Genomic DNA, 25803 nt, shown 5'->3' with positions numbered 1-25803 from the left:
AAGCAATTGGGACCGGTGCCAGACGCTGACAGCGGGTGCGAGCTCCTGGAGAGACCATGGTGCACAGGAGCAAAGAGTTTTTAGTAACCACCATAGGCTTGCCCTGATGACAGTGACCGGCACCCCAACTGGCACCCCTGCTCACCTGTTCCACCATCCCACCGCAGCAGATGCCTACCATGGTCTGCACATGTCCCCTGGTGGTAAGCGCATGTCTAGCAACCACTTGTTGGGTTGTTTGGTTGTTCCACCATTCGGTCTATTTGCATATTAGGCTTTTTTATATATATAGACTAGAGGCCTAGTGCACAAAATTCGTGCACGGGGCGGGGGGTGGGGTGTCCCTCAGTCCAGCCTGCACCCTCTCCAATCTGGGACCCCTCGAGGGATGTCCAACTGCCCGGTGTGGGATTGGGCCTAAATGGCAGTCAGACATCCCTCTCACAATCCAGGACTGCTAGCTCACAACCACTCACCTGCCTGCCTGCCTGATTGCCCCTAACCATTCCCCTGCCAGCCTGATCGACGCCTAACTGCTCCTCTGCCGGCCCAATTGTCCCTAACTGCCCTCCCCTGCCAGCCTGTTCACCCCCAACTGCCCTCCCCTGCTGGCCCGGTCACCCTTAACTTCTCTCCCTTGCCAGTCCGGTCACCCCTAATTGCCCTCTCCTGCTGGCCTGATTGCCCCTAACTGTCCTCCCCTACAGGCCTGGTCACTCCCAACTGCCCTCCCCTAAAGACCTGGTTGCCCCCAACTGCCCTCCCCTGCAGGCCTGGTTGCCCCCAACTGCCCTCCTCTGCCGGCCTGATCACTCACAACTGCCCTCCTCTGCCGGCCATCTTTGACCACATGGGGGTGGCCATCTCATGTGTTGGAGGGATGGTCAATTTGCATATTACTCTTTTATTAGACAGGATGGGACCACAGTAGTATATGCAGTCATCATTGACAGAAATGTTATGCAGCATAAGAATTACTATGAGGCATAACGAAGATGGACAGCATCTAGGATGAAGTGGTACCATGACATAATGCAATTCCCATTCTTCCTTTCCAGCCCCTCCCCTTCAACACAGGACTGCAGTTTCTGGAACCTTGCAATTGGTGACTGCCCTATGACTAGTCTAGCCAATGAGTTGTAAATGGAAGTGTCTGAGTATCACTTCCAGGCCAGGTGTTTGACGGCTGGTGCATGACCCTCCGGCGTGCTCTTTTCAGACAAACAAAATATGATATGAAGGCTATTCTATCAGCCTGGGTCTCTGAATGATGGTGATAAGCAGAGCCCCCACTTGAGCTGTGATGAACACACAGCATGAGCAAGAAACATACCTTTACTATTTTTTAAACCACAAACATTTTAGAATTATTACTACTGCTGACTTAATCTACCTTGACTTATGCACTCTGTACCAAGCATCTCCTCCCTCCAGAAGCATTCTGCCAAGACTGTTCCTGAGGCACTAACTTAATGCTATGTCCATACTTAAAAAAGAAAAAGCCTCCAATGAATTTCTATGATTTAAAGAAAAAACGTAAACTCCTTAGCATTCAAAGCTCTTACCAACTTACATTTTCAACCTTATCCTACCAGAGCAACCTCCTATTACCTGACTCTGAGAGCCTCATGTCCAGCCTCCACTCCTTGCCTCCCCTGCCCCAACAAAGGGGCACTTCCCTCTCTCTTTAAAGTTCAATTCTCTCCACTTCACTAAACTTTCTTCCACAGCCCTAATAATAGCTAACACCAAATACTTACTAAGTGCTAGGTTTTGTTCTAAATACTTTCAATGTATTAACTCATTTAGTCTTCGCAATAACTCTATGAAGTGGGTACTATTATTATTAAACTCATTTACAGATGAGTAAATGAAAACACGGGGATTAAGTAACATTCTCAAGGTTCCACAGCTAATAAATGAAGCCAGAAGAACCCAGCAGTCTGTCTCCAAAGACTGTCCTCTTCACCACTGCCCTCTGTTGTTTCTAGGAGGCTCCAATCTCCCTTCTCTGAACTTGCACTACCCTGTGTGGAACCTTGTAATTGGTGACTGCCCTATGTGCCCTGTGTGGATCTTTCTGGCACATGGTAATATTGTGCCCCGCATGACTAGTCACTATTTCATGTGTGCATCCTTTATCTACTAAGATAAACTATAACCTCCTGGAGTGCAGGAAGCTACTTTACCATTCTCTGTGTCATTCAATTAAAAAATGCCAATAGCCCTGGCTGGTTTTGCTCAGTGGTTAGAGCACTGGCCCTCCGACTTAAGGGTCCAGGTTCCATTCCGGGTCAAGATCATGTACTTGGGTTGCAGGCCTGATCCCAGCCCAGGCCAGGGTGTGTGCAGGAGGCAACCAATCAATGTGTCTCTCACATCGATGTCTCTCTCTCTGTCTCTCCCCTCCCTTCCACTCTCTCTAAAAAAAAGAAAAAGAAAAAATGCCAATTAAATAAATCACTTCTGTGATAAGCACAGGTCCACTGGAAAGGGTATGTATTAATAAATATTATGACACTTTCACATCTTGGGGCCTTGCTAACCTTGGAGGCACAATTCCTTCCAGGGCGAATATGCAAACCAACCAACCAGGGTTCACAGCCCCAGCCACCTCCTGTATCTAACTCTTACAGACCCAGCTAACAGTCCCCCACACTAACACCCCAGGGCAAGATACCGACAAGGACAGACTACCCTACCGCCCAGAGCCCTCCTAAATTACTCCAGCTCGCCAACCCTAACTCTGCCTGCCCTGCCCTGCTTTGCCTTTGTCCCACATCCAGCACTCCTCCTGCCTCCCGCTTGAGGCTGCTGCTTCCAAGTGTGGCCCTGCGTGGATGCCCCTCCTCTTGGGACCTGTAATGAATAAACTCTTCTTTCAATGCCAGTTTGCTTCCATGTCTGTCACCTTATCAAACCTAATTAAAACAAATCTCAGGTACCTTTCAAAAGAGAGGAACACCCTATCTGGAGGTCCTTGGAAATGCAAACCACATGCTTGAGGCCAGCGAGGATTCCTATGGCTCTCCCTTTACTTCACCCATCTCCACCAGTGCTGGGAGGAAGGACGGCCAGGGCGACAGGGGAGACACAGGAGCAGGCACGGAACAGCACAGGTCTGGGGCGCTTCCTGCTCAGCGAGAGGAAGACAGAAGCCCATCTTGTCTTCCAGTTACTAGTACTTTAGCCCTTAGGATCTTAGCACCGAGTTGGTAACTATAATTGTAAAGGCTTCAAATCTTTAAGCCTCACATTTGTTAGCCCTTTTCTGTTTTTCCCCCATAAGGATTAGCAGTCCGATCCCTAACCCCAAAAGGGGCTTAAAATAACCACAGGGGCAATAAGGTGGAAACTAAGGAAGTGAATCTGGGGGAAGCAAAATGCCAGGAGAGGCAGTTCTAAGAGGAGAGAAAACCAGGACTAGCCCCGCGCAGCCGCCAGGAGAGAGCATGGCGACCCCGGCCTGGCTCTGCAAAGCCGTCTGCGAGGAAGCCCGGGGTTTCTCACTCTCTCTCCTGGACAAAGCTAACCAGTGTGAACAAATGCCGAACAGACACCTGTTGAACGGACACCTTAATCATCTGAAATTGAATAGTTTTATGATACTCATGGGGATTTTATAGTCTACTGACATCCATTAATTTAAACTATTTTTTCTTGTCCTTTTCTATATCTCCCTTGAGACAGATATCCTGCTTTTCTTGTACAGCAAAAGGTGGTGCAATTTTGCAAAGTGTTCTGATGTTTCAGTGTACCTGTGAAGTAAGTGCACATTCCACTGAAAAAAACGCTAGAGAACGCCCATCCCACAAACACCCCTCGTTTCAGAGGTTCAAAGGACGAGGTATGGCACGGATCTAGACCACAGCAGGCCAGGAGAATCCCATTCACCCAAAACTTGCCTAGAATGTGTTGGTCCCAAGCAAGAAATATGAATCTAGGATGCTTAGAAAGACCATATAGAATGCAGTCTTTCCCCTTTGGGGATCTAGTCAGTTCAGAACTCCTCTGGACTATTCAGAAATCTTTGAGAAGGCACTTGACCTTTACACACTAGTATTAACAATGAGCAACTGTATCTAACATCTGTTGGGTGCTTGCTGTGAGACAAGTTAGACATTTTAAGTACATTATTACATTTACTACTACTATCCAATGAGGTACATCTATCATCTCCATTTTACAGATGAGTAAATTGAGGCCCAGGAAGTTTAATATACTTTCCTAAGTTTACAGTTATTTGATAGAAGAGTTGAAATATAGATTCATATGGTATGGCTCCAGATTCCAGACTCTTAGCACTATACTGCCTGGATCAAAAATGCCTGTTTAAATCACAGAGAGTGCATTAGATCCAAAATCCATAAGTTAAATGAGACAGGCAACACTGAAACTGGTCAAGAGATATCCCCATATCACCATACAAACAGGAGTACCCACCATCTCCAGGGTCTTCCCCCACACACACTCTTAAATACCACCATAAACTGCTGCTTGTTGCCAAAGTAATTTATACTATGTTATAGCTCATGATTTTAAGGAGTAATAAAATATTACACATATACCAAATGGAAGGTATATTTTAATTCTGACCTAATAAAATTTACATATAAAATTGTATAACACCAAACACTTTACATGTTTATATTCTACTAGTGCCGCGGTGCACAGATTCGTGCACATTGAAAAGAAATTAATTAGAAAGTGGCCAGTGGGACGGGACTGGGCAAGACGGGCCAGACATGCCCTGGAGCCAACCTCCCAAGGTCCCTCCCTGGCCAGCCACATCTGGGGCAGCGCCATGGCTCGAAGGGCGTCTGCAGAGTGAGCGGGGTCCCACCGGCAAGTGGGGTCCCTCGGCCTGGCCTGCGGGGATCGGGCTGAAACCAGCTCTCTGACATCCCCCAAGGGGTCCCGGATTGCGAGAGGGCAGTTCTCAGGTGATGCACCCCAGAATTGGGCTCCCTCCTCTCTGGTTCTGGAGTGTGTCACCCGAGAACCACCGCTGCCAAGTCACACCGCAGCTCAGCAGCTTCTGTGTTGAGCATCTGCCCCCTGGTGGTCACTGAGCATCATAGCCACCGGTCGGAGAGTCAGACAATTGCTTAGCCTTTCATATTTATAGATTCGTTAAAGGTAAAATCAAGTGTTAATGATGATGTAATGATGTAACATTCCATATATCCCTAAATAGGCAAAATACAATCCAGAAACCATCCTTATCATCAGACACCGTTTAAATCACAGAGAAGTGCATTAGATCCAAAATCCATAAGTTGAATGAGATAGGCAACACTGAAACTGTCTCATTCACTGGAATTCTAGGAATTGGAAAACGATGGAAAAGTACATAAGGAAAAATAATTAGAAAACAAATTCATGTTTTAGGTCTACTTCTAAACCAGCAGGAGTACAAGCCTTGTTTACATATGCTTCTTTCACTCCAATTCCTTCCCATCACTCTCCGGAAGAACACGACTTCTACAGACAAGCTCGGATTGGCTGGGAGATCTGTTATGACACTGCCCATGTCTTCTCTGACCTGATTCTCACAGTTTCTAAAACTTTCATAATCCAGGTCACATGCAAGTTCATGCACTGCCCTCCCTGTAGAATCTGAGCACAACAGTTGGAATAAGGTGTGACTACAGCAGATGCAAAAGGAAGGGCTAGTATTCCAGGAAGTGCTCTGCACACCACTGGCCCAAGATAAATAAATATTGAATACTTTTGTGAATATAATTCAATTAACATAGCCTTTTAAAATACAAAGAACTGGCTTACTATTTAAAAATGAGGTCTTTATCAGACCACCCAGCTATTTTTGTTATGCTAGGATAAAAATTAACAAAACTTTTAAAACTCCACTAGGAGAATCAATATAATTTATTATTGTCTATAAATATTCACATACTGGAAACAGGATCAGGATTAATAGAGTTGGGTTGCAGGGTTCAACAGGGTAAAAATAAAGAAATTGGAAAAAATATAGATGAAAATATCAACTTTTTCAGTAAGATTTTCTTTCCTCAAAATGTTAAAGAAACACTATTTTTAATAGAAGCTATTTTTGAAATTCAGTCCTTAAAGAAGTAATGTGAAAATAGTTTGTTAATAATGAATGTTCTGCTATGGAGAAAAAGTTGCTGCTCCAGCTCTGAGTAGAACATATTTTAAAGCACAAAGGGATGACACAGATTCGGACTCCTCAAATCTGTGATAACAAGAGACTCAAAATCCAGCTCCCACTCTGCATGAATACCCCCTACAACACATCTACACTCATCCAGTGCCTATTTCAAAAGCCCCGGTATCTTTGTATACTGCTTAAAAAAAAAAATCAATACAACCCAAATGTCTCTAAAGTGATGAATGGATAAACAAAATGTGGTATATCCATGCAATGGAATATTAGGCATAAAAGGGAATGAAGAACTGATACAAACTACCACATGGATTAGAGAGAGAGAGGGGAAGGGAGGGAGAGAGAGAAACATCAATTTGTTGTCCCACTTATCTATGCATTCACTAGTTGATTCTTTAAAACATTATGTAAAGTGAAAAGAAGACACAAAAGGCTACATATTATATGACTCCATTTACCCCAAATGTCCAGAATAGGCAAATCCACAGGGACAGAAAGTAAATTAGTGGTTCCCAGAGGCTGGGGAAAGGGGAGAATGGGAGCGATTACTAATGGATAATGAGATTCCTTTTGGAGTGATGACAATATCCTAAAATTAGACAGTGGGGATGGCTGCACAACTCTGAGTAAATTAATAATGAATTATACACTTTTGAAGGGTGAATTTTATGCAAATTATATCTCAATAAAGCTGTTATTTTTTAAAAAGGGGGAAAAGAACAAACCATTTAAACAAAGTGTTATAGTAATTTTCTCACCTGTGTCCTCCAGAAGTTAGAAAATCTTACATAATTTTGAACAAAAGACTCAGTAAAGACATGGATTATTATAAGCGTGGTGCTTTTAAAAGGACTATTTAAAAGACATGCATATTAATTTGAATAGGAACTTGAAGTTAAAAAACTATGCTACACCAAGTACACGTCTCCTTCCCACATGGCGTAGCATTTTAACCTTAGCACTTTTAAATTATTTTAAAGACTATTCCCAGAAGCATAAACCTTGAGTATTTGTTTAGAATAGTATTTCCCAAACTTCAGTCATGTACCACCTTTAGTATCTTTGCTGTTCTCATACCATCTGTGTTCTTATTTATTAAAGACTTTTCTTCAATCCATTTTACCACTGATTCACCTTTAATAACATCATGAAATCATGGGTTTGATTTGCTAATTTATATTTCTCTACCACATATTAAAATAGGTACATAACTATTAAGATGCAAAAGTTGCTTATCTACATAGCACTTTAAATCATCTTGCACACAATTGGAGAAAATGGTGGTTAAAAAATCAGCTTAGCCTGGTAACATATCTATACTTTAAAACATGACAAGAAAGTTAGAATGTTCAGAAAACAGAACATTTTTTATTCTATAAAGTTCTGGGGTTTTTTTTAAATTGATTTGAGAGAGAGAGAGGAAGAGAGAGGAAGGGAGAGGTAGAGAGAGAAACATCAATTTGTTGTCCCACTTATCTATGCATTCATTAGTTGATTCTTGTATGTGCCCTGACCATAACGTTGGCATATTGGGACGATGCTCTAACCACCTGAGCTACCCAGCCAGGACCTAAAATTCTGTTTTACAAAGTTCTATTCTATAAAGGCCCATGTTCAATGAGAGCAACAGGACGGGCATTTAGCCAAGAAAACGTATTTGAGAATAATACTGGAGTGGATGGTAGAGGAAAATGGCAGGCAGGCAGGCAGGCCTCCACAAGGGAAACCGCTGAAAGAACAAGAATGCCAGGTCTTCTCTACCAGTTCTTGGGCATGGTGTGGTACCATCCAGGTGCTATGCCATGCTCTGCCTGTGCAGCAGAGCTGGACATTGATGTTCCACTTATTTATGCATTCACTGGTTGCTTCTTATATGTGCCCTGACTGGGGATGGAACCCACAACTTTAGAGTATGGGGATGATGCTCTAACCAACTGAGCTACCTGGCCAGTTTTAATGTAATGACTGAAGTGCAGAGAGCAGGGGGGAGGGAAAGGGGGAGGGGGAGAAAGAACGGGGTGTGGGGGAGGGAGGCGGAAGAGGGGGAGGAGAGAGAGAGATGCTTCCTGCCCCATTCTTGGTCATTAATCATCTTTTGGAAGCTAAATACACCAACTTTTATGTAGTTCCACGCAGGGGGAAAATCATACACCATTTTAGATAAACCTACTCCTGCCCCTGATGTGAACTCAGAGTACTAGCCTGTAGGCTCATTAACAGTATTTTCTTTACACTCTTGATACCTTTTAAGCTCCTAGCACACGGTTTAGAGACTCTGAAAAGATAAAGTGTTAATCTATTCTTTCACTGTGTGAATTTTTAATATGTAGCCCCTTAAGTGTAAAGGTAGGCTTCCTAAAGATTATTTAGAAAATATTAATTACAGAACTACAAAATGTGTCAGTCTGTTGTGTTATAATATTACTCTGACAAAGTGGCCTTTGGAGGCATTTTTAACTTCAGAAGACTACCCCATGATTTCTCAAATAATTTTATCCCAAGTATCTCTGTATAGTCTCTCAGTGAATATTAAACATTCAGATAGCTTCATTACTAGCAATTAAGATCCATATCTGTAAATATCTCCCAAAACCCATGAAAACATTTGTATCTCAGAAATCCCCAAGAGTAAAATATAAGCAGATGAATCAGCACTGGTTTTGGAGATAAGCAGTGTTTCTCGAAGTGTGGTCCAAGGAGCACAGACGCCGGAATCAGCCGGGCAGGAGCAGGCTGGTGGGAGGGCTGCTTGTTAAAAATAGATTCTGGGCCGAAACCGGTTTGGCTCAGTGGATAGAGCGTCGGCCTGCGGACTGAAAGGTCCCGGGTTCGATTCCGGTCAAGGGCATGTGCCTGGGTTGCAGGCACATCCCCAGTGGGAGATGTGCAGGAGGCAGCTGATCGATGTTTCTAACTCTCTATCTCTCTCCCTTCCTCTCTGTAAAATATCAATAAAATATATTTAAAAAAAAAAAAGATTCTGGGACACTGTCAGACCTGCTAACTCAGGATCTCCAGGGACAGGGGCCATTAATCCACATTTTAAATATGATGTCCAGGTAAGTCTTATATACCCTAATGCCTCTGAACCAGTTAGCCACTTGAACCGACCCTTGCTATCACAAAGCCATAAAAATAGGATTCTTACAGGTCATTGCATATATAAATAACATAATCAAGTACTAAATATTTAAAATGAAAAAGGAGGCAAGGTGAAAGCTCTCCTCCATGACAGTCTGGCAGAACTCAGTGTGGCCTGCAGCCAGGAACAGGGGTATTCTCTGCTACAAGCACAGTGCTCCCCATTACTTGTACCTAAGGTGAAGAGAGCAGTGTCTTTTCTGTCCTTCAACTTGAAACACAGCACACTCTGTAAGAGTAATGCCATCCCTACAGAAAGATTAAACGATGTGCTGGCATGTGATGAAGGTTTCACCCAGTCTTTCTCAATATTGTGACTTTGCCACCACAATTAGGCAAAGTGGTTCTCAAGCTTCATGTGCATTTAGAATCACCTGAAGAACTTTTAGAACAGACTACTGGCCCCCAAGAATTTGCATTTCTAACAAGTAGCAGGTGATATTAGCACTGCTGGTCCAGAGACTAGACCAGTGATGGCGAACCTTTTGAGCTCGGCGTGTCAGCATTTTGAAAAACCCTAACTTAACTCTGGTGCCGTGTCACATATAGAAATTTTTTGATCTTTGCAACCATAGTAAAATAAAGACTTATAATTTTGATATTTATTTTATACATTTAAATGCCATTTAACAAAGAAAAATCAACCAAAAAAAATGAGTTCGCGTGTCACCTCTGACACGCCTGTCATAGGTTCGCCATCACTGGACTAGACTCTAAGAACCATAGGCTTAATCTAACTGTGGCCTCCTCTGTACCGGCACTCTGTACAATTCACTGTGGAGAGCAATGATGCTAAACAATGGCTCCATCTGGCAAATGCTCTAACTGCATGCTGTAAGGCTTCTTGTGTAGGATTCTTGCTGCTCAGTATCTTTAAAAAGTTCCCATCTTTCAAAACTTGTAGTATGGGTGATAAACTTGTCTTTTCTTGGCAACTCCCTTCCTGTCCCTCCCCAATCCCTGGCCTCTGTCTGACCCTACAGCCCCCACTTGCTACGCTGCACGGACGATCTTTCTGTCCCCTATAGGAAACTATATACTTAGGAAGGGCAAGAGGTCCCTCTGTTCCTGTCTTAGAGAACTACACTTCCTTTAGCAGGAAATCAAGACAGGTGCCCACCAGTCAGCAATCTATCTGGTGACTGTTAACAGGGCTAGAGCTGTGCAGACGGACGCAGTAAGGAGTACTGCATGAAGAGGCAAACTTAGCTCAAGGATAAAGTCAAAGATTCTTAGAGATATAGAAAACATTAAGTTATCAATATTTATATTCTGGTACTTTGTGGGAATAAATACAGATTTTTCCATTCAGATAAGCCCAGAATTTATACACTACAATTGGGTGCATCATTCTCTATAAATGGCTTTCAAATCCACCTCATCAAGATTTAAATTATATTCCCAGCATCATGTTCTAAGTAGTTAAGTAAACATGTATACAGTTCATCCTTCCCAAGGAAAAAGATTTCAACAAATTCCTAGAAATTGAAAAGCATTTGGGAGCATAACCAAAAAAGGCATTTAACACTAGAAAGACAGAAATTTAGTATATACCTATATTGCCCAAAAGCAGTCAAAATGACTGCATCGTGAAAGAATAATATCAGAGCACTCTTCACTTATGTTCCTTAGCTTTTCCAATAACTCACTTCTATTCGACATTTCTTTCATGAATTTAGGGCGCAAAAGAAATACAATAAACAACTTATTAGAACAAGTATCACTGCATAAAGATTCAAATAACAAGTACTAGTTTAGCTAACTGAGCAACTGCAACTTATCAAGTATCGACAATTTATCATGTACTTGTATGTTATTATGTGACGGTAATCGAAAAAAAAAAAGAAAACTGTTATTTCAATACAGAGCCGACCTGGTCATATAAGAAATTTACTCAATTCAATAATAAGAGTCATAATTCCCCCCCCCCCCCCCAAGCAGTCAAAATGACTGCTTTTGGGCAATATAGGTATAACACATATATATATACCGGAAATGAAGGAGGGGGAGGTAACTACAATTATTAATAAACGCATTCATATGTTGTAAAAAAAGTCACAAAATTCTAAGACATTGTGTCCTTATATACATAATTGTTTTTCTAACTGAAATTAAAAAACAGTCAAAATGACTTCCTTGGGCAATCTTAATATAGCTTAAATATCTTTAGAAGATCTTCCAGAGCTCCATTATATTTTAAATTTGAACATATAGCCCTGGCCAGTATGGCTCAGTTGGTCGCAGGTTGGATTCCTTGTCAGCGCACATGCCCAGATTTTGGGTTTGATTCCAGATTGGGGTGCGTGCAGGAAGTAACCGATCAATGTTTCACTCTCGCATTAACGATCAATGTTTCTCCCCCTCCCTCCATCTCTTTCTCTCTCTCTCTCTCTCTCAAATCAAAGAAAGTATGTCCTCAGGTGAGGATTATAAATAAATAACTTCCTATGTAATAAAGAGGGGATATGCAAATTGACCGGCACTCCACCACAAAGCTGGTGGCGCCCACAGTGAAGGGGGAGTGTCCATAACACAAGATGGCTACACCCACAGCGGAGGCCGAGTTCCCATAACAAGCCTTAATGAGCAATCAGCAGGTTACCTGAGGCTGCGCCCTCTTCCCCCTACCCCCGTGGGGCTTGACAGGGGAACTCAGGCTGTGCCCCCCCACCGTAGTGCCAGGCCGGGGGACCTCAGGCTGTGCCCCCTACCTGGCAGGTTTGACAGGGGACCTCAGGCCGCACACCCCCCCCCCCACCCAGCAAGGCTTGATGGGGAACCTCAGGCCACACCCCCCCACCTGGCAAGGCTTGATAGGGGACCTGAGGCTGCACCCGCCCCCCCCCCCATCCCCTTGCCAGGCAGGGCTTGACAAGGGTGGGACCAGCCGGGTCTGGATCTAGCCTAATGGGGGGGGGGGGGGGGCGGCTGGGTCTGGGCCTCGCGCGATTTTGAAGCGCACGTGGGTGGGCGGGGACTTGACTCTGGTCCCATGGTGCACCCCAGACTCTGACAGGAGGAAGATTTTCATATACATTTTACTAATTTTCTTTCATCTCTGACATTTCTATTATAAAGAAAGGGCAAATAGCAATATTAAAATATTTCCTCTAATTAATCGCCTTTTAATGTGCACGAATTTCGTGCACCGGGCCACTAGTTGAATATAACTGACAATTCGGGGGGGGGGGGGTCCATGTTATTTAGAAAGCTTTAAAGGTAAGGTTAAACAATTTATTTACTTTGAGACTTTGCTATATGCTGAAGAAAAAAGTATAAACCTGAAAAATGAATACAGAACTACACCAATAGGGAAGGATGTTTTGAAATTGTTATTCATAAACTGGTTAAATGTTGCAAATACTGCATAACATTAATAATTTACCATGTAGTATAAAACGTATGACTTTTTGAAATTATTGTAAGAAAATGACTAAACACTACATGTACTATATTTCCAGAACCTAAAGCTCTCTCTTTATTAGCAAATATGTTAAGCCATGTTCCGAATCAAAGAGATTTGTTACAAATGATAGTCCAGGTCCTTGGGCATCCATTGGCCCAATGTGACCACTGCAGAATCAGGTTTGTCAGGTACTGAGCGCGGTTGCAGACTGAGCACGCAGATAGCTTAGTGTCACCTACCACTAGAGAGTCAGACATGGAAAGTGCTGCTGCTGCTGCTGCTTTATAAAGTGCAGCTTCTTTGACAAAATACTGTCTTCTGACTCATTTTCATATTTAGTATGAATGTCCGTTTTCATGGCTGGAAAAAGCAACCCATTTCTCCTTTGAGGTGCTAGATCCTAAACACCAAAACAAATCAGGTCTATATGAAACACTGGCTATCATTCCTTATTGAGGTAATAAATTAATCTTTTTCTTAAAAATCCTCATACTTAAGTACAGAAGTAACATTACAAAATATCATTGCTAATCACCAATAGGGAATATAGCTATCACAGGGTATTCCTTGATAAAAGCTGGTTTTTATGCTATCCCAAATAAATCAGCTCCCATAAAATAATTTGTATGAGAAGCAAGTAAAAATATCAAGGCTTGTAATGCCACCCACTTACTTCCCATTTTGTAATGACAACACCTGTGATAAAACAAAACCTAGATCAACCTGTACCTGCGGATAATATTTTCTTAATGCTCTGTTAGAACCCATTCTTCATTGGGTTCTTTCAGCCTTATTTTTGGAGCAGTAACACAAATTACCATGCCCTCCTTAAAATTCTCTCCTCTTTTGGTATTTGTAATACCATGACCACCTCTCTGCCTTCCCACCTCTTTAGCCCTTCCTTTTCCCACTTCTTAGATGCTGGTGTGTCCTGTCGCTCTACCTTCAATCTGTCTCACTTGTCTATGCAATCCACGCTCTGTCCATTTTAAATTCATATCCTGCTCTGGTCGCTCCTAAGTTTTCCTAGTGAATGACAGGACCACCTACCCAGTTACCCAAGGTAGAAGCCTGGGGAGCATCCCAGGTTTCTTACCTTCACCTACACATAAACAACTGCAAAGTCCTATCAATTTACACTATCTCTTGGATCCACCATATCAGGTCATTCTCTCTGCAACCTATCTAATTCAGGTCATTATCTCTCACCCAGAACATACCATTATAAGAAGAATGATAATTGAGTACATATGAGTAAAACAACTTGAGAGTCCACTCTTAAAAATAAGGATGCTACACAAATATGAGGTATGATTCAAAAGAACAGAACACTGGTATTCTTTTTGTAAAAAAAAAAAAAAAATTATAACACCGTATGTATATCGGCAAATCATTTAATCATCCCAGGCTTTAGACTCCCAAATGCTGCATGAAGAGTAAAAGAGATATATCAAAGGATCCTTTCAAACGTAGCATTCATTCTATAGCTCTATTTCTACCAGACATTGTTCAAACAGTTCATGCCTTCAAATACGCACCAAACTTGCTACATACACAAGATACTATTGATGCCGAAAGAGGCAGATATGTCTCCTTTGCTGCCAAAATGTATCAAGCATATCCTTATTCCCATCAGTTTCAAAAATTAAACCTTCAGTTGCAAGTGTCAAAAAAAAATAAAATGTAAGGAAAAAAAAAAAAAAGCCAGGGAAAATCACAATGAAATTGATTTCAAAATAATTTCTTTGGAAATCAAACAACACAGAGTAATGTAACGACAAAGTGAGTGTGCCATAAACTATTGTGACAGTCAATAACAACATCATGAACAAAAAGCTCTTTCTATCCACAGAACAGTAGTGTGGGAAACATACAATATTCTAAAAGTCAAACACCCACACAACATATATGCAATATGAGATCATAAAAAGTTTCAGGATCTGTTTTTCAAAGATGAGGCTCTCAGAGAAAGGTGATATGAACTAAGCTGTGAAAATGCAGCCTGGATCTAATATGCAATATCAACCCCAATCAAACGAGAGGCACCTGTAGCCCTTTTGACAGCTTGGGTTCAGTTGCTCTTCCATTGCCTACCAAGAAGTAACGTTCTGTTTCAAAGATCATGTGAAAGGAGAGGACAGAGGAAGAATGTGGGAGGCAAAACAATCTACATTGCAAAGCTGATACTGGTCTAAGGGTCAACTCAGAATTTAGGGTAAACCAGCTCTGGAGCCACACAGCATGGGTTCAAATCCCAATCTTTAACAAAACCTCACAGGAGGATATGTTTTTACTGGTTTTACAGAGAGGGGGAGGGAGAGAGAGTGAGGGGGAGAAAGGCATTTTGTTCATACTTCAATAACAACGTTATTCCAGTTGATATTTCCATTCCTATCCTCCAGTGGCTCACAGTCAAATCAAATCACCAAGTGTTAAATTCATACCACATGTAATGAGAAGTATAAAGAGTCATAAATCACACAAAAACAGACATATAGATGCATGGAACAGAATAGAGAGCCCAGCAATAAACCCACATATACAGAGTGCCCCCCCCAAAATGTATATACCCCATTTCTGTAGATTCTATTGCATTTTGAAAATGAAATCTATTTTAATAAATACTGCCTTTAAATTATTCAAAGTGTGTATACATTTTTGGGACACCCTGTATATAGCCAATTAACTTATGACAAAGGAGTCAAGACTATATATGGGGAAAGGTCAGTCTCTTCAATAAATGATGCTGTGAAAACTGGACAGCCACAAGCAAAAGGACGAAAATGGACCCCTATTTTACTCATACAAAAATGTATTCAAAATAAAGACTTTAACATAAGACCTGAAGAAACCATGAAACTCCTAGAAGAAAACATATGTGGTCAACTCCCTGGCACAGGCCTAGGCCATAATTTTTTAAAACTGACACCAAAAGCAACAAAAGCAAAAACAAACAAGTGGGACTACTCAAACTAAAAAGCTTCTGCACAGCCAAAAAAAAAAAAAAAAAAAAAAAACAACCAACAACAATCAACAAAATAAAAAAGCAACCTATTGAATGGGATAAAATATTTGCAAATCATATATCTGAGAAGGATTTAATCTCCAAAATATATGAAGAACACATACAAATCAAAAGCAAAAATTCTGGTTAAAAATGGGCAGGTCTCAATAAATATTTTTCCAAAGAAGACATATAGATTGTCACCAGGTACATGAAAAGATGCCCCAAATCACTAATTATCAGGGGAAATGCAAATCAAAGCCACAGTGAACTATCACCTCACACCTGTTAGGATGATTAATATCAAAAGACTAGAAATAATAGGTGCTGCTGAGGATGTGGAGAAAAGGGAACCTTGGGCACTGTTGGTGCAGCCACTATGGAAAATAGTATGGAGGGTCCTCATAAAATTAAAAATACAACTACCATTTGATCTAGCAATTCCACTTGTGTATATTTATCCAAAGAACAGGAAATATTGCCATTTGCAACAACATGGATGGACCTCAAGGGAATTATGCTAAGCGAAATAAGACAGAGAAAGGCTTATACCATATGGTCTCTCTTATATGTGGAACCAAAAAATAATTTAAAAAAGAAAAAAAAGCAAGCTCATAGATTGATGGCAACCAGTGGCAGGTGAAGGGGGCTAGAATAAATGGGTAAAATGTTGCTTTTTAATTTTTAGTTTAAATAAATTTAAAAATAAATAAAGGAAAATTTTAAAAAGCATAATTCAATATGCATCAAAAAATATCTTATGGTATACATATACAATAGAATATTATTGAGCCATAAAAAGAAATAAAATTCTGATACATGCTACAACATGGATGAACCTTGAAAACATGCTAAGTGAAATAAACCAGACACAAAAGGATAGTGCATGATTCCACCTATATGAGGTACCTAAAATAGAGAAATCTGGGGACAGAAAGTAGAACACAGGTTAACAGGGGCTAGAGCGTGGAGGAGGTGGGGGGAATGGGGATTTATTATTTAACTAGAGGCCCGATGCATGAAATTCATGCAAGAGTAGGCCTTTCTTCCCCCGGCTGCTGGCACCGGCTTCCCTCTGGCACCCAGAACCCAGGCTTCCCTCTGGCCGCCAACAGGCACACAGGACCCAAGCTTCCGCCACAGCCCCAGCTTCGTCTAAAACAGCCATGGGCAAACTACAGCCAGCGGGCCGAATCCGGCCCATTTGAAATGACTAAAACTAAAAAAAAAAAAAAAAAAAGACCGTACCCTTTTAATGTAATGATGTTTACTTTGAATTTATATTAGTTCACACAAACACTCCATCCATGCTTTTGTTCCGGCCCTCCGGTCCAGTTTAAGAACCCATTGTGGCCCTCGAGTCAAAAAGTTTGCCCACCCCTGGTCTAAAAGGTTGTCTGGTCTAATTAGCATATTATGCTTTTATTATTATAGATAGATGGTTACAGAGTGTCTGCTTGGGATAATTAAAAAATTTGGAAGTGGAAGATAGTGATACTTAAGCAACATTATGAATGTGCTTAATGCCAGTGAACTGCACACTTAAAAATGGTTGAAATATGACTGGCCAGCATGGCTCAGTGGTTGAGCATCGATCTATGAACCACCAGGAAGTCAGGATTCGATTCTGGTCAGGGCACATGCCCAGGTTGCAGGCTCGAGCCCCAGTAGGGGGCATGCGGGAGGCAGCCAATCAATGATTTTCTCTCATCATTGATGTTTCTATCTCTCTCCCCCTCTCCCTTCCTCTCTGAAATCAATAAAAAATACTTTAAAAAAATATATAGCCTATATATACAGGAAGTTTTAGCATGAGTATCAGCCTTAATGGTCTTAAAATAAAGGACAGATCACTTACTCTCAAGTTCCTAACTATGGACACCAAATGAGTCAGTATTAACTCCTAGCTGGCCTTAGTTTAAAATACACTCCTGAAATGGGTACATACTTTGCAAATTTCATAAGGAATATTATTTCACTTTGTTGATAACATCCTTTTTTTTTGGCTCCTTGAAGAGAAAGAGAAAGAGAACTATACTGAAGAGATACCTTTATGAATGGCCTATGCATAATGGAGGGTTCATAAAGAGGTACTTATCCAGATAGGATCATGATAACATGAGTACAAAAGTACACCTGTGCAGGGCACCACAAATGTATATGTAAACAAGTGACATTCAATTCAAAAGTAGAGAGGGTTTCATGTACTGGTAAACCATAATTTAAACCATGGAAATATAACCCAAATTCAAAACAGAAATCAAAAGTCCATTATTTTGATACATATAATAAAGTAATATATTTGGATATTTACTCAAAACACCCAAGAAAAAGTCTTACTGCAGTACAAAAACAATAAACGTGAACTTAAAAAATTAATATTTTCCTAAAACGGCTTAGGGTAAGGGATTCAAGTTAGGATTATTTAATTCTCTAGTAAACTGGTAATTACAATATATCAACTATCACTCAAGGAATAACAATTTCCAAAGAGGTAGAATGCAATATTCAAAGAACTTACGGTCAAAACTAGACAAATAATAACAGAGTGGGGCAAAAGTATGTTTACAGTTTTTTGTATGGAAAAAATACAATAATCCATAAGTAATAATATAAGAATAAACTGTTTTGCATACTCACAACTGTATTTGCTAATACCCCACCCTGTATTAGCAAACACTTATATGGCTCTTACAATAAGCCTGGTTTATTCTAAGCTCTTTACATATACTAACTCATTTTATCCTCACAACAATTTGTGAGAAAAGTATCACTATTCCTATTCCACAAGTAAAGAAACTGAGGTATAGAGGGGTCAACTACTTTGACCTGGCCCACTATCTTGCTATATACTTGGTTGAGCTAGGACTTGAATCCTAGAAGTGTGGTTCCCCAGTTCCTGCTTTTAATTACAATGCTTACTATCTCTTGTTGACATTAGGATGAACAACATAAAATACAGGCAAACTCAAAATACAAAACAATTTGTGAGTCAAATATAATAAAAGGTTTGAGGAAATCATCATAATACACAGTAAGTGGCATTCATAATGACTGCTCTGAGATAGGGAAAATTAAAATGTTTAGTATACTTAGTGTTTAAGAAGGAATTGTTTAGTACAGTGGTCGGCAAACTGCGGCCCCTTGAGTGTGTCTCTTCCACAAAATACCACATGCGGGCGCGCACGTACAGTGCGATTGAAACTTCGTGGCCACACTCAAGGGGCCAAAGAGCTGCATGTGGCTCGCGAGCCACAGTTTGCTGACCACTGGTTTAGAACAATAGAAATTTCTCTATCCAAAACAGTAAAAGTATAATTTTCATTTCTAAAGGGGTAAAACTTTCAACTATCTATAGTTACTCATTCCCTGAAGGCGCCAAACAAAAGGGTTAGACTGAGCAATCTTATTTGCCATTTAGCTCATTCTTAAGGATGGTCTGTGTGCATGTGTGCGTGCATGTATGTGTGTAGAAGGATCATAAATTAAGTTTTCCAGGTTTGAATTCCAGGTATGAGAACTTAATACTAAAGGTATTAGAAAGGAAACCTGAACTTAAAGCTTGGGTCCACCATTTAGTTACTATGAATGTTTGGCAAGTTTTTCACATAACTGAGTCTCAGTTTCCTTCTCCGTAAATTGAGGATAATAATTCCTAGCTCCCAATGTGAGCAAAGGAGAACACGCATGCAAAGTGTTGAACACAGTGGAATATAGCAGCAGGCAGTCAACAATGAGTGACTACTATTATTCTCTAAACTTATTCTTTTTTGTCCCCCAAGAATAACAACCAAAACGTATCAACTAGCAAGTCACTTGGTAGGCTTCCCAGAATTATATGAAGTACAATATGCCCTATTAAAAAATGGAACATACTACAAGTACAAGAAAATACAGGCCACCAATGAGATAAAAGGTTTCAGAATCCTTCTCCTCCCATATCTTTTCTGGTTGGTTTTGTAATAGCCCATATTCCTCTAGCAACAATATGAATATGCACTGTTGGGTTTTGTTTGTTTTGCGGTCCACACATTCCTCCTGGGGTTCTCTTTATTTATTTTGATGGGTTGCCTTTGCAACAGTGGTTATCTTTGCTTGGAAACCAAAAAGAAACCCAGGAACCAGGAGCATCTGTTAATGAAATGCTAACACTGTGACATCCATCTCAACAGGTGATTGACTCCCAGGTGGGTCATTTGCTATCAGGGCAGGTTCTCACATGGCTGCGCCGCCCTTGACCCAACAAACAGCTGCTTTACTGAGCACAGGGCCACCCTGACAGCGAACGGACGCTCTAGGCACAACAACACTCAAAACGTGGCACCCTGGGGCGGGCACGGTGTGGCCGTGGCTGCAGGCGGAGATGAACGGGATCGGACACGGTTCCGCCTCCTTCGACAAGGCAAGGCTGGAGGTGCACCCTGCGGGCTGGGGGCGGAGGGGCTGGGTGAGACGGGCCTGGAGGCGCGAGGACGGAGGCGGCAGCTGCGGGCTGAGGGAGGGTGTGTGCCGGCGGGAGAGCCGGAGCCCATCACCTCCTGAGAGCGGAGCTGGACAGGACTGGCCGCTCATCCCGGTCCCCAGGACCGGCTCAGCCTCTAGGCGCCTGGGGCGAATGAGAGAGAATGGGGACCCCGACACCCAAGAAAGACAGAGCAGGGCGGGCTCCTGGTCGCCTTCACCACGGGATGCGACGGCCCCCGCCGCCATCCCCGCGCGGGAGACGCAGGAACCGTGGACCCAAACGGGAGCGCGCGGGTTACCTGTCTCAGCTGCCTGCCCAAGGGTCTCCACTTCCACAGACTCGGGGTTACTACGGGCTACGGGGCACGCGCCGGTGACGTCATCCACGCGCGCCCGGCCTCAGCTGGCCCGCCCCGCCCCCCGGGTAGAGCGGATCCGGGCTGCGGGCGGAGGAGTCTGCGCAGGCGCGGACCGGGACCACGCGAACAGCTGGGCGGGGATTGGTTTTTCCTAGGGTTGCCCTGCTACCCGACAAACTACTCCTAATTGCAAAATCTAGTTACATAAGAAAAAACAAGTTAGTGAAATACAAAAGTGCACTTTTTATTCCGTGGTTTTGTTTTGTTTTTGTTTTGTTGTTGTTGTTGTTTTTTAACTCCACCTCTGCCAGGCAAGCCCTGGTGCAGAATCTGGCATTCAGCGGTGAACGGAACAGACACTGTGCCCAACTAAATGGGGATGACTTTCTAGTTGAGAAAGCAAACATCTCGCAACAGATGCGTATGCCCTCTAGAGATGATAGTGTGAAGACAAATAAGTTGCTGCAAAACTAAAGGAGAGAGGGTGCCCCTTTAGTTTGAGATGCCAAGGAAGTCCCCTCTGAAAAGGCCCATGAGGAGAGAAGAAGCCAGCTCCATAAAGATCTGAGGGAACAGAAAATAAGAGAAGAATCTACAAGCAGTAGCAAAAACTTGCTATTTGTTCCATTCTAGAGAGAAGTTATATGTTCCTAAGCATCCGTGGGATTCAACTTGGCAGAAGGTCTTTCAAAAGTCACTGGATTTTTCTAATTCTATCACTGCCAATAAGAGCAATATTTTAAGGATTCTGATTTTAAATCCCACTTAAAATATAAACACTTCCATAAAAGGGTGGATAAACACTGATCTCTTGTCTCCTAACAGAGGTTACCACTGGCTGGATGGTTGTAGTTGCAGGAAATCTGGTTTCAAGTGTTTAAGGGAATTTGTTATAAAAATATAGTACTGACTCACATAATCCAACGGCAGGGAGGCAGTGGGGTCAGAGGAACTATGGGAACCCTGCAGAATCTCTCTTCTCCCCTCTCTTGTTTTCAAGCATTTCTGCTTCATTCTTTTCTCTTTTTCTAGATCTACTTCCTCTGAATATCTACTTCCTCTTCTGCATCCTTGGAAAAGCTTAATAAAAATCTGCAGATTACCAGATGAGACCCCAACTTAAATTGCCTGCATACCCCTTGGTTATGTATAGCTGTGACGTTTGGTGGAAGTAAGAATGACCACAGCACAAAAAATTACAGTAAGTGCTAATTTACTACTGCTGCCAGAAAACGAATATAATTAATTACACCATGGAGATCTATCAAGACTACTGTTTTGGGATATTTTGATGTTGTTTCTCACGAAATTAAGTCTCTTTTAAGTTGCTGTGGGTGAAGAAGAAACTTGCTTCTACTCTCAAGGTTCTTTCCGCTGTTCTAACCATTGAATTTACATGAGACAGATTAATAAGAGAAAAATGACCAAATTTAATTACATACATATGTATGGGAACCCCACATACGTGAGAGAGTCAAAGACCCCATATACATGAGAGATTCATAGAGAGAAAGGGGAAATTACATATATATGACATTCTGAGCTAAGGGTCACCTTGAGGCTTCAGAGGGGCGAGGAAGGTTACTGCAGGACAATAAAGAAAAGCAGATATTCGGTCATTAGTAGTTTTCCCTGCCATATAGTTAGGTCAAAAAGTGTTTTCTCTGATCATCTCTTGGCAAGTCCCTAATTCAAACTCTTCTAGGTAGTGAAGGGCAGGCAGAAGTTTCTCTTGAGCCTGCATGGCATCAGTTGCCTTTAGCTCAAAACAATCTGCATAGCATACATATGTTTAGCCTTTTAAGACAAAGGAGCCCTATGATAAAGTTGCATGTGGGACAACATGAACATTCCTCAAAGTTCTAATCATCTATAATAATAAAAGGGTAATACACTAATGAACCAGATGTCCTTCCAGATGACCTTCCGGACGAAGCCAGGGCTGTGAGGGAAGCCCAGGTCCTGGGTGCCGGCAACCGGGGGAAGGAAGGCCTACTCTTGCACAAATTTCATGCATTGGGCCTCTAATATATATATATATATACACACACACACACACACACACACACACATACACACACACACAGAATAGGTCCTCAGGTTACATCAGAGATCCGTTCCTATGGCATGACATAACGTGATTTTAGCCATAAGTCAGAACCCACCTACATAAGCACCTACATCAGTCACATGGAGCACATACACAAACTGGCAGTCAGACATCCCTCTCGCATTCCAGGACCGCTGGGTCCTAACCACTTGCCTACCTGCCTGCCTGATTACCCCTAACCGCCTCTGCCTGCCAGCCTGATGCCCCTAACAGCTCCCCTGCTGGCCTGATTGCCCCCTAACTGCTCCCCTGCCAGCCTGATCACCCCCTAACTGAGCCTTGGGCGACTGGGCAGCCACCACCCCCAGCTTGCCTGAACTCGCAGCTGCCATCCCCAGCTTTCCTGAGCCTCGGGCCAGCCCTGGGCAGCAGCACTGCCATCCATGGCTTGCCTGAGCCACGGCTTTGTCCAGAAGGACATCCGAATGGTCATCCAGAATACGTCCAGTCTAATTAGCATACTACCCTTTTATTAGTATAGCTGTCACCCCAGTAAATTCAATGAAAAAGAAAAACACATAAAATAAAATGCATTTTCCTATTAAGTGGGTGGTGGGGTGGAAGATGGTCTTTTTCCTGAGAGCAGTGAGAAACCATTGAAGAATTTTAAGCAGGGGAATGACACAATTACATTTGCCTCACAGCCATTTTATCTTTACAGCAGTTCTGTACGGTAAGTACAATGGCAGCCTCATGGAGCTGGCTTGCGGGAAGTTTGGCAACCCTGTATTTCCCATCAGCCATCCCACACAAACATGCATTCTTGTAAGACAAAAAGAATAGCGTGTTTACTACAGAAATGGCCCTTCTAGACAAGTCCTTAAGCACTTCTTCCTAACACCTCTGGGTCTGGACCTGCCTCTAAGTGTGTACCATTATTATTGTTCCGGAGGAAGAAATTGAGGTTTAGAAGGATTAACTAACTTGTCCAAGACCAAACAACTAGAGAGTTTCAGAGCAAGGGTCTAAACCAAATCTGAGCAGAGTTCTTGTAACAGACATGGTCAGTGTTCCTCCCATATCCCCTTGGCCCACCGGGGAGGTCACCTGCAGATGGTTTCTCAACGTGGCTACAGGCTTCCTGCAGATCGCTGTGTGGGCCTTCACCGGCCACTGGCATCCACTTGACCTGTGCACAGGGATGTAACCTCAAAGACGTGACACTCCGTCATAAGGACAGGAATTGGGAAACAGCCCAGCCTCTTCGCCCCTGACTCAGATTCTGAGTTATGCTCCACAAAGTCAGACGGTGCCCAGCAGAAACGAGACTCAGCTGCCCACAGAGGTAACCTGACCATTAATTTATCCTTTATTGGCTTTCCTCCCTTCCCCAGCTCCCCTCCCTAACTCTCGCTCAGTGCTTCCTGGGATCAACTTTTATATAAATTACTTACACCTAAACCTTTGTCTCAGGGTCTGCTTTTGGGAGAACCCAAACTAAGACAGCTCTTAGCCAGTAGTCTACTGTATCTCTTCATAGCAGTTGGAGAATTTCCAAAAAATTTTCTTATTATAAGATCAACTAATGAGCATGGTTACATGGCTCTACACCCGTGGGTGCAGAGGAGCCATTTATGACACCAATTCAGGCCATTACTTTGGAAAAAAGGGGACAGCTTTAAAGAGGGAAATGAATAAATAAGTGATGGAAAGAGAAAGATGACAGTTTTGTAGGTAGGTGGCCCTGTACAGGATTATGATAGAACAATAGCACTTATTTCCTAATATATTACTCTTCACTCTGATTCCAAGATATTAAATGTCTCCACCAGGGAAAGTAATGTCATGCTATTAAGAAATAATAATATACAACTATTGGATGACATTGCCTTATTAATTGTAGTTCTATCTCAGTTGAATACAAATGCTATTCAGTGTTTGGATGACTTATCGAGATATGAAATAAAGCTTGCCAAATTGCTAGCTAGCTACAGTCATAAATAATGTCACCATCTTTTACTTCATATTTTCCTCTTAAAAGGCCACATATTGGCAAACTTGTCATGGGTAGACTTTATGTCTCAAATTATATTTTGAGCATGAACTCTAATCTTTAAAAATGATTTAGGTCTCATGGCTTTTCTAAAAGTATAAGTCCAATCCAACAGGAATCTTTCATAAGGTTTGCAAATCTACTTTTCTTTTCTAGCCACAGTGAAGGTGGCTTTAGCTGTCCTAAGAGGAAATGGCAGATGACTTGGCTTTAGTCACGCCAACTCCCAGAAGGAGTAGAGTTTACTTCACAGCTGATTGAAGACACTTTGACTAATCCAGTCCACAATTTCCACGGATGTCTGACCTTTGTGAAAACAAGCCCACGGCTTTCATTAGGAATAGCATTTGTATAATTCTGTCTATGTGTGAGCACAGGGAACTCTAGAATGTCCCGGCATAGTGCCACCATTCCTAGTGTGCTGAGGTCCTAGTTCGGAGGAGGTGACATGCAAGCCAAGGAGGTCAACTCATTGGAATTCTCTGAATAGTGGGTAGTGTTTTTGAGGGACTTAGAAGTGGAAGACAACTTTTGTCACCTAAAACTATCCCCAAATATCAATAGTACCAGGTAAGAGAGTCTTTGTATTTTTTTTACATTTATTTTTCAATTACATGTTGACATACAATATTATAGTAGTTTTAGGTATACAACATAGAGATGAGACATTTATATAACTTATGAAGTGATCTCCCTGAGAAGTGTAAGAGGGTCTTTTGGAAGTTAGTGTCCCATGAACATCTGGATCACTTGCAAGCATTCTGGGGAGAATTTTTCTGAAATCACTTTCTTTATATTGCAGCAAACCTAGGGTTAAACTAGGTGTTCTGGTATCACAATAGAAGTATGGCATGAAAGGAGGGTGGGAGGCAGGCACAAAGTCACGGGCTCAGTGGTTCAAAGCCCATCTATCCAAGCTCTCCTAGATATCCCAAATCATTTGGATCACGTGATAATGGTAGAACAGAGGCAGAGACGATTCATGAAGATGCTTGAGAGGTAGAAGCATTGAGAGATTGCAGGGAAGAATCCTGTTGACATCACAGCCAATGAATCAGCATTTCCAAGAAAAAATGATAAGCAATGATGGTTCCAATTTCAAAACAGCTGAAGAAGAATGAATAACTGTGCAATGTGCAATGAAAAACTGTATAGGTAACAATAGGCACCAACAAATC

The 25803-nt window shown here is 42.1% G+C and overlaps 1 protein-coding gene across 1 annotated transcript in view; it reads right to left on the bottom strand.

Annotated features, from left to right (window-relative positions):
• Positions 1 to 20505, bottom strand: part of AOPEP (aminopeptidase O (putative)) — a 324231-nt gene extending 303726 nt beyond the window's left edge. The window contains exon 1 of the mRNA XM_081103533.1: positions 20463 to 20505. The gene's annotated coding sequence lies outside the window, so the exon portion shown is untranslated. The remainder of the gene's footprint in view (positions 1 to 20462) is intronic.
• Positions 20506 to 25803: the final 5298 nt, after the last annotated feature.

Source organism: Myotis nattereri, assembly GCF_964212035.1.
Source record: "Myotis nattereri genome assembly, chromosome: 12".
Lineage (NCBI taxonomy): Eukaryota > Metazoa > Chordata > Mammalia > Chiroptera > Vespertilionidae > Myotis > Myotis nattereri.
The sequence above is the reverse complement of the archived record's forward strand: the minus strand, read 5'-3'. Positions and strand labels throughout refer to the sequence as shown.